Source organism: Candoia aspera, chromosome 4 (assembly GCF_035149785.1).
Source record: "Candoia aspera isolate rCanAsp1 chromosome 4, rCanAsp1.hap2, whole genome shotgun sequence".
Lineage (NCBI taxonomy): Eukaryota > Metazoa > Chordata > Lepidosauria > Squamata > Boidae > Candoia > Candoia aspera.
In genome coordinates this window covers 93,901,770-93,909,924 of record NC_086156.1, presented here as the reverse complement: position 1 = coordinate 93,909,924, position 8,155 = coordinate 93,901,770, and the positions used below count along the sequence as shown (strand labels likewise).

Below are 8,155 nucleotides of genomic sequence, written 5' to 3'. Positions count from 1 at the left end.
TATGTTGTGCCTCAGCGATTTACACAGCATCACAGATGTTCTAAAATGGTGGGGAGCTGGAGGTTCTCCAGGTGTCAGTTGCTGTGCTATTTGGGACTGATGAAATTGGAGTTCAGCGGCTTTTGGAGGTCTGATAGATTTCTCTACAAGCAAACTTTCAGATATAAGAATGAAATGTGGTACTACTTTTAGTCCAGGAAGAAAATTCTCTCAGGTCACAGGTGAGAAATGCCAGGTTGCCTAGAAAGCCCCCTGAAAGTTTAACTAGATTTCATAATAAGAACAGAGAAGAATAATTTTGCATCTGAGTTGGACGTGAATTTCCTAATTCACATCCGGGGGCTACTAACGTTACGGCCCAGCTTCACGCAAATTTACATACTGAATGGCTTCTGCTGGTTGAGAGAGAGAGATAATTATTCATCCAGCAAATTTCAGAACAACGAAACTTGTCTGCTATCATGTACACCTTTCTATGTATGTGTGCACATGTGTGTGTGCATTTCTCCCAACTATTTCAATGCCCTCTCTTTGGAATGGCAAAAAGACCCCAAATAATTAACAGTTTGCTAGCCTTTTATGACACTTTGAAGTTTGCTGTTAGAGGTAGGCTTCCTTCTCATCCAAAGTCCTCTGGGACAGATCTCTGATCGTTCCATTAACTAGGAATGTTGCTTGAAAGGAATAGGAGGCAACACATGGAATGGATCGTTTAAACAATATATAATTTACGGTGCTTCTTGGTCTTTACGAGCCTTGAGTGCTAGATTTATTTTGGAAAGGTTGCTTTGAATGTGATCATTTAATTAAGTCCTCCTTAAACTGTCCTGATCTTCTCATGTAATAGTTCCTAATCGATATAAGGAGCAGTATGTTTGTTTTCACACTATACCAAGTGTCCAATCTCCTTTTCACTTCAAAATACATGCAATTTATGATGAATTTCTAAATGAGCCATGCTGCAGTCCGAAACATATTATCCCTCAATCCTAGTTGTGATTATTTACCAAATGGAAAGCATTCTTCACATGCTCAAAGATCAAAAAACATTCATTTATATAGATCAGAGCTTATCCCAAAGTACAAGGAACTCAGGTTAAACTAGATTTGACTTCAACTGTCTCTTTGCAAGTAGCATGTAGTTTTCTTGTTCATAAATTGCATCAAGGATGCATATTATAACTGCATACAGTACATAGTGGGGCAGTATGTAATTGTTTCCTCACCTGCTACAGCCCACAAAACATTCCTTACACTGAAGCTAGAATCTACATTTGGAAGAAATCCTTCATTTGCACCAGTGGGATTCTCCCATGGAAGTACCAAATTCTAGAGAGGGATTTTCTTTGTGGTATAATGTAAGGGGAAGAAAGGGTTAACTCAGCTGTTTGCCTCATCTGATCTGGTTTATTATCATCTCCCTGCATCTGACACAAAGTGTGGTTTAAAAACCTTAGAAGTCTACTTTGGCTCTTTCACTCTCCAGCTCCTGATTGAAAGCAAGTTCTGGGCAATTCAATTTATCTGTTGCCCTGCAAGAAGGTGGCAATGGCCAAGGGACTTGAGAGGGGAAATCTTAGTGGTTTTGTGAGTGTGGGACAATTGGAACCTTTTACCCCAAACCAAAAGGGTGCTTTGCCCAAGCATACAAAGTGTTGGAGGCTTTCCCAAAAACTCAGAGAGCGACAAGAGTGGTGTATGCAGCTCAGAGAGATCCTGCACTAGGATTAATCCAGACCAGGATGCAAACAGTGACAGGGCCTAACTGGTTTGACCAGATAGATATGTCCAAAGAATTGTGCCAAGCAAAATAGTCCCACCCAGTCCTGCCAGAAAAAGCAGCATTTAAGTGGATGGGTTCGGAACAATACCCAGCCACTGACTGCAGACTGAGAAAAGTAGAAAGCACAGAAAGAAGGAATTTTTCTGAGTCAAGAGTTGTCTAGAAATTAGATGCTTCAGACACAATGTTTGTTTGGTTCTGGGTGCAACTGCACAGTGGTTTACTTCACACATTATAATAAGCTAAGGTTTGGCTGGGGTGACATAGCATGCTATGTCACAAATACTGGTTTACAAGCTGCAAAGGCTGGGTTCACACAACATGCTAAGCCAAAACCAAATAAATGAGAGCTTGATCCAAGACATGGAGAAGGTGGACTTTATCAGAGGCAACCTCATGTCCCAGCACAAACTAAACACCCAGCCAAGCATTGGCAGCCCACTGAGGTAGGAAGTTTGTTAATCCCCTAGCTTTTACTACCATCCAGGGACTGTAAAAACTGAAGATGGTGCGAGCTGTATTCTATTAAGCACAATAAACCAGAGCAACACCACTTTTTCTGAACAAGGGGATTCATGTGGTCCTTGAGTCGGGCTACCTTATAAAAAAGCAGTGAGTTAATTTAAAGCTAAAACCTTAGATAAAACTGAATTTAATTCCCCCTCATTTACATTTAAATGTCATTAAAATTAAATGTAGCTACTATGATTACACTCCAATCATATATGCAATAATTTTCCATTTTGTCACATTATTTCTGTTCCTCTGATGGAAACAGATCGTGGGCTCTGAATTTAGCTTCTTGGGCAACAAGTCCATTTGGCCTTGGTTTGATCAGAGAAGAACAAGCAAATGAAGTTGAGGGCTCTATTTTATTTTTAGAGAGCAGGATCATGGCCAAAGTGGGTGTTTCCCAGTTCACAATAGAGTTGTTATAATTTGTTACATAACACTCTTCTTCCCAAATGCTTCAGGCACAATCCCACTCCCTGCCTTTTGGCTGTACAACTGCCCTGTGAGGTAAGGGGACTCAGCCAAGATCAGCCCTTGAGCTTTCTGGAGGAACAAAGATGGTTTTGGGGGTGGGGTGGGGGGTGTTAGGTTATACTGTAGTGGCATTTTTAATCAACCTCCCTATGCAAAAGACATATTCAAGACAATGCAGAGAACTGATGCTGATGGAGACCAAAAGTAACAGCTAAACCTCTCCCCAGCAGCAGTACAAGAGAGGAATCAGACATCCTGGAATAGCTGATGGGAGATAAAGATTAAATAAACACTCTCTCAATTGCAGTGGTTTAAAAAGAATGAATAAATAAATAATAGGCCTTAATTAGAAGGAATTGTTAAAACTCTTGTCTAATAAAAGAGTCTTTAAAATGGGAAGGGGTTAAAACTAATGTCCTTTAGGAGAGGATTTCATACTTTAAGCATCATAGTTTAAAGTCTCTTCCAGATCCATAGTCTTTAAATGCAGGTCTTTCCCCACTGAAATGAAAAGCTCATATCCCTTTATAAGGATAAATAATTTGGGATGAAACTATCTGTTCTTTTCTGATTAGTCCCATTTGGGATCTTTTTGCATTCTATCTTGACTGTATCTTGGAAACCAATTTTTGTTATACAAAGACATACATGAACAGTTTTACCCAGCTGATCTTTTATAATAAATATGCTTCAGCCATGCAAGGTTTCAGCCAGCTAAAGTAAAATGCACTGAGCTGATTAACGAGTGCTTGGCACTTAAATATAACAGTGCATTTATGTTTTACTGTTTCATTTGGAATTAAAATGTTCCCCAGAACCTTTCTGGCTACTGGCCAGTGCAAGCTTTTAGTTATATGGGGGGAATCTGAGAGAACTATACTGCTAGAAAAATTCCGATTTATTTCCCATCAAAAGCTGAATTTTTATTTTATTTTTTCTTTTTAATTTGGGAAGAGGAAATAAAATGCTGATGTTGTTTATTCTTTGTTTTTTCTCCAAGACATTCAGAATGGTATAGGTGGTTTTCCTCCATTTTACACTCACAAAGGTCTAGTAAAGCAGCATAGATTGAGTAATAGTGCAGGCCCTTGCTTTTTATATATACAGTGGCATGTACAGTACAGGCTTAAGTAATGATATGGATTTCTGTGCCATTTTCTAATTTAGACTTTAGGCCTATATCACACTGGCTCAATTTTAGGCTTGTTTGAGAAGATTTAAAGCAATGTGCCTAGAATTATAACAGTGAGCAGCCTGATACATTTTATACACACACAAACACACAAATATAAATATAAAAATAGGGTCAGTTTGGTGCAGTAGTTAAGGCACCAGGCTAGAAATCAGAAAACCATGATTCTAGTCACCCCTTAGGGATGAGGCCAGCTAAGCGACTTTGGGCCAGTCACTCTCTCTCAGCAGTAGGGAGAAGGCAATGGCAACCCACTTCTGAAAATCTTGCAAAGAAAACTGCAGGAACTTATTCAGGCAGTCACCATGGATCAAAACTGACTCAAAGGCACGCACACACAAACACACAAAATCTTTTTCAATCCATCCAATTATGGATGGTATTCAGAACACCCATTCTAGTGATCAGCCTTCACAGTAATAAAAGTGTAGTATCCATCAGACTCGGTGCTCAAAATACTTTGAAAAGCAAACACCTTAGACTGAAAAATGTTGAGGTTCGGCCTTCCTTGAACCAGAAGACGACAGAGCTGGAAACAATCACAGGCAATTGTTCTTGTCTGGAGTTGGTGTCTCGATTTGACAGCTGCAAATGGCACCTTCCATTCTCCAGCTAATTTGGAATCAGTAATACAGATTAAATTGGATCTCACTTCTAAACAAACAGGGGTAATAAAGAAGATCTTCCTGATTGAAGTGACAGTAATTTGGATGTAAGAACAGGTTGACTAAAACAGAGCTGTAGTTATAGCCCCTTATAATGAATTGACTGATAAATTAAAATTAAATCTGTTACAGGACTCTGGTACTTAATGTTAATTTTACATGGGGTGTGGGGGTAAACCAAGACCTAAATTCTAGTCCCTCCTTAGGCACAAAGCCAGCTGGGTATCTTCAGCCAGTCACTCCCTCCCAACCCTAGGAAGCAGGGAATGGCAAACCACTTCTGAACTCTTGCAGACAAACGGACTTGTCTCGAGTTTTCTTCACTTTATGGTGAGTGAAGGATACCGAAAAGGACATGCAAAGATTTCCAGGAAACTACAGGAAAAACTCCCTGCGGTTCCCGCCCTCAGTCAATAGAAATGAACTGGTTGCAGGTTGGAGAGAGGAAGTTCTAATCCAGCGTTGAAACGCTACCCATTAAAAAAGGGAGGAAAAACATTGCCTGTTTCCTGATCGTTAATTAGTGCGGGAGGCTCACGGACTACAGCCGCCACTTGGCAGGACTCCGCCTTTCCTACCGCACCAAACGAGGCGCTTTCGTGGCTGGACTGAGGGATACAAAAAAAAAAAGCCCCTTGTACGTCTTGAAGAAAGCAGAAACAGCTGTGCGTTTGTTTACTGTTGTTGTTATTAATATTCCGGATTAATTATTACCGGTTTTATGCTGGTCGCTTTTTTTTTCCAAAATGGGGAGGGACCCTCGACCTCCAGGCGGCGCAGGTTCACCACTGCTTGCAACGTTTTGCCACATTTCGCATTTGCAGGTACAAAAACAGACACGTCTAAAAATATAAGCAGCCCGCAGTGGAGTCAATCCGAAATTAGCTGCGGGGGGGCGGCTGAAGGATGAGATGGGGGGTCGTCTTTGTGGGAATTCCCGTTGTTACCAGGATCTGGAGAAAGATGGTTGCCCGTTTCTCCCCTTCTCTTCTCCTCCCCGATCTCCTCCCCTCACGCCCCTTTCCTTTCCTTGTTGGCAGCCCGGATTGGCAGAGGCGGAGCTGGAAGGGGGAGGGGAGAGGATCCGGGGGGAGGGGTCTCCCTGGGGGTGGGGGGAGGTGGTGTTTGCAGTCAGAGAGTCAAAGGCAAGTGAAGGTGGAAGGAGAGACCGAGTGGCGGAGCGCGGGAGGGAAGCCGCTGCAGACAAGGCACACGGAGAGACGCGCGGACAGAGGGTATCCCAAAACAAGGGGGTGGCAGAAAAGGTGGGGGAGGGGCTGCTAGACTGCAAACGTGACTGGGTTTTTTTTTCTCTCCCCCGCCTTTTCCTCGTTTGCCTGTTTCTCCCCGGATCCTTTTCGAGCACCCCGAAAAACAGGGAAGGGAAATCTGTTGCAAGGTGTGTTAAGCCTTAAGGGGCGAGCGTGCTCTATATTATAGAACCACCTCCCCACCTTTCTGCTCCAACCCCCTTCCCCCCAAAATCGGGTACCCTTCATTCCGATAGCAGGCTGCCAAAAAAAAAAAAGTCCTCCACCTCCTCTCTCCAAGTCAAAACAGCCTTGTGCTGTAAGAGGCGGCCGTGATGCCTACGATATTAATACTGGCATTTTCCCCCCCTCTCTCTAAGTCTTGTTGGGGGCGGCTTCCTCTTTCCCACCCGCGCCGGTAGCTGGTTCGGATTGATATCCTGCCTCGGTTCCTCAATTCGCTCTGCAATTGACATAATCGACAAACCCAAATGTCAAATGGAAAAAAAAAACACTCCGGATGGGAGGCACCTTTTCCTGCCCCCACCCAGACCTTGAAGGGCCAAACCGCTTGCTCCTCTGAGCAGGAGAAGAGAACCCTTTCTCCTTGAGGGTGCTAGGGGGGAAGGTATCAGGTGGGTGCCAGGCAGAGTGGGGGGTTGTGAGATCTTTACCTCCTGTGAGAGAGAAAAGATGGGAGGATTAATCGAGTTGCAGTAAAGGGGAGGGGGAAATGCCTGAGCTGGCTTGCTTAGGTCTCTGGGGAAGGAGGGCCTTGTAGGAAGGAGAGATTAAATGCAGGTGAGTGTGCAAACTAAATGCTGCTGGATGCTGGACCCTGGCTGTGAGAGTTGTAAGTGCTAATGGGTAGAAGCCTGCACTGAAACCAAGAGTTTCACAGGTTCAGGAATCCAGATGTGTGGGAGGGGTGACAGGTGGTTTCCAAAGGAATTGGATTAAGAGGTTGGGAGCAGGATCAGTCCTGGAAATGGGCTGGTGGTTAATAGAATTCATGGACTCCTGGTGAGGGAGCTTGGCTCTTAGGACTTTGGGGTCCTTTTAAGGCCAGCACACAGTACTAGAAAGCTACAAACAGCAGAGTCTACTGCTAGGTTTCTGGGAGATGGATTGAGTTAAAGCAAGTGGATTTGGGGACTGCTGCATTCCCTGGGAGGGCGATAAAAGAGCATCAAGCAGGAACTGGTGAGTTCTCTCGGGGAGACTGGGGAGGGAAATTGGGTTCTTTCCACTTGCAGGGGTTACAGAGAGGAAGCTTATGAAGGCGCTGGCTGCTGGAATTCCTGGCTTGTTGAGGCTAGAGATACCATGGGGAGTGATGTCCAAGCATTTTTATTCCTGGTTCCAAGCAAGGCATGGCTGGGAGATGAGGGAAAGAGAACGTTCTTATCCCCTGGAGCAGGCTGGAGAGTGTTGTGCTGCCTGTTTTTGCAGCCAGAGGCTTCACACGGAGGTGCCAAGGGGTCTTGGCAGGGAACCACTCTCTGGGCTAGAACCTGTAGGCACCTGGAAACTTTCTGGCATTGGTTGCCCTGGTGGCCTACAAGCAGTTCCTGGTCCTATGCTGAAAATAAGGGGAGTGTTCCCCACACAAGAGTGAGTTTGCCTCCAGCTGTGTTTCAGAAGGCTGTGATCTGGCCTTCAGCCACCTGAAGATGTGATGTAAGAAGTCAGTGCCTCACCAGCCAAAAGAAAGAGGTTGTGGGAACAAACCAAGATGAAAGGTTGTGGCAGCAACTGATTTTAGTCTGTACACATGTGTTTGCATGTGCCCCACTTGTCATATCGTTTCACTTGTTACTATTTTGCTTTTAAATCGGAGCATATTTTTGTTAAGGTCAGGTCTGGCCTGGAGAGCACCTGCTGTCACTAAACCTAGATTTGGGACCAAGAAAACTGGGATTGGTCAAGCATTTGTAGCTTGCTACAGCTTGGGTAACTCACACAATTCCTAATTCTTAATTTCTAAGTGGATGCTAATAGGAGTCAATACCTGTCTTCAAGACCATCATAGATTTAATGTGGGCTAGAAAGATGAACTCAAATGGTGCTTTTAACATTAACCAAAGCTATGAAGTAAGAAGGTCCTTTAGGTAGGAAAGGGGAATTTTGAAGATCCTGATGTTGAACCACAGTTCCCAGCATCCCTCATCATAGGCTGTGTTGGAAGTTGGAAAGCAATATCTGGAAGGCTTCAAAGACTCCTCACCCTTAGCAGATGAACTATTCAGCTCAGGATCAAATGCATTCAGCTTCTCTA

At 43.8% G+C, this 8,155-nt stretch overlaps 1 protein-coding gene across 6 annotated transcripts in view; it reads left to right on the top strand.

Annotated features, from left to right (window-relative positions):
- Nucleotides 1-5,739: 5,739 nt before the first annotated feature.
- The window catches only part of NDRG2 (NDRG family member 2), a 41,014-nt gene continuing 38,598 nt past the window's right edge, over nt 5,740-8,155 (top strand). For 2 of the 6 annotated variants that reach the window (XM_063301020.1, XM_063301018.1), the window contains exon 1: nt 5,740-5,862. The gene's annotated coding sequence lies outside the window, so the exon portion shown is untranslated. Of the gene's footprint in view, nt 5,863-5,940; nt 6,027-6,538; nt 6,679-8,155 lie in introns of those variants that run through there. The other 4 variants (XM_063301016.1, XM_063301021.1, XM_063301019.1 and 1 more) reach the window with 4 other exon arrangements.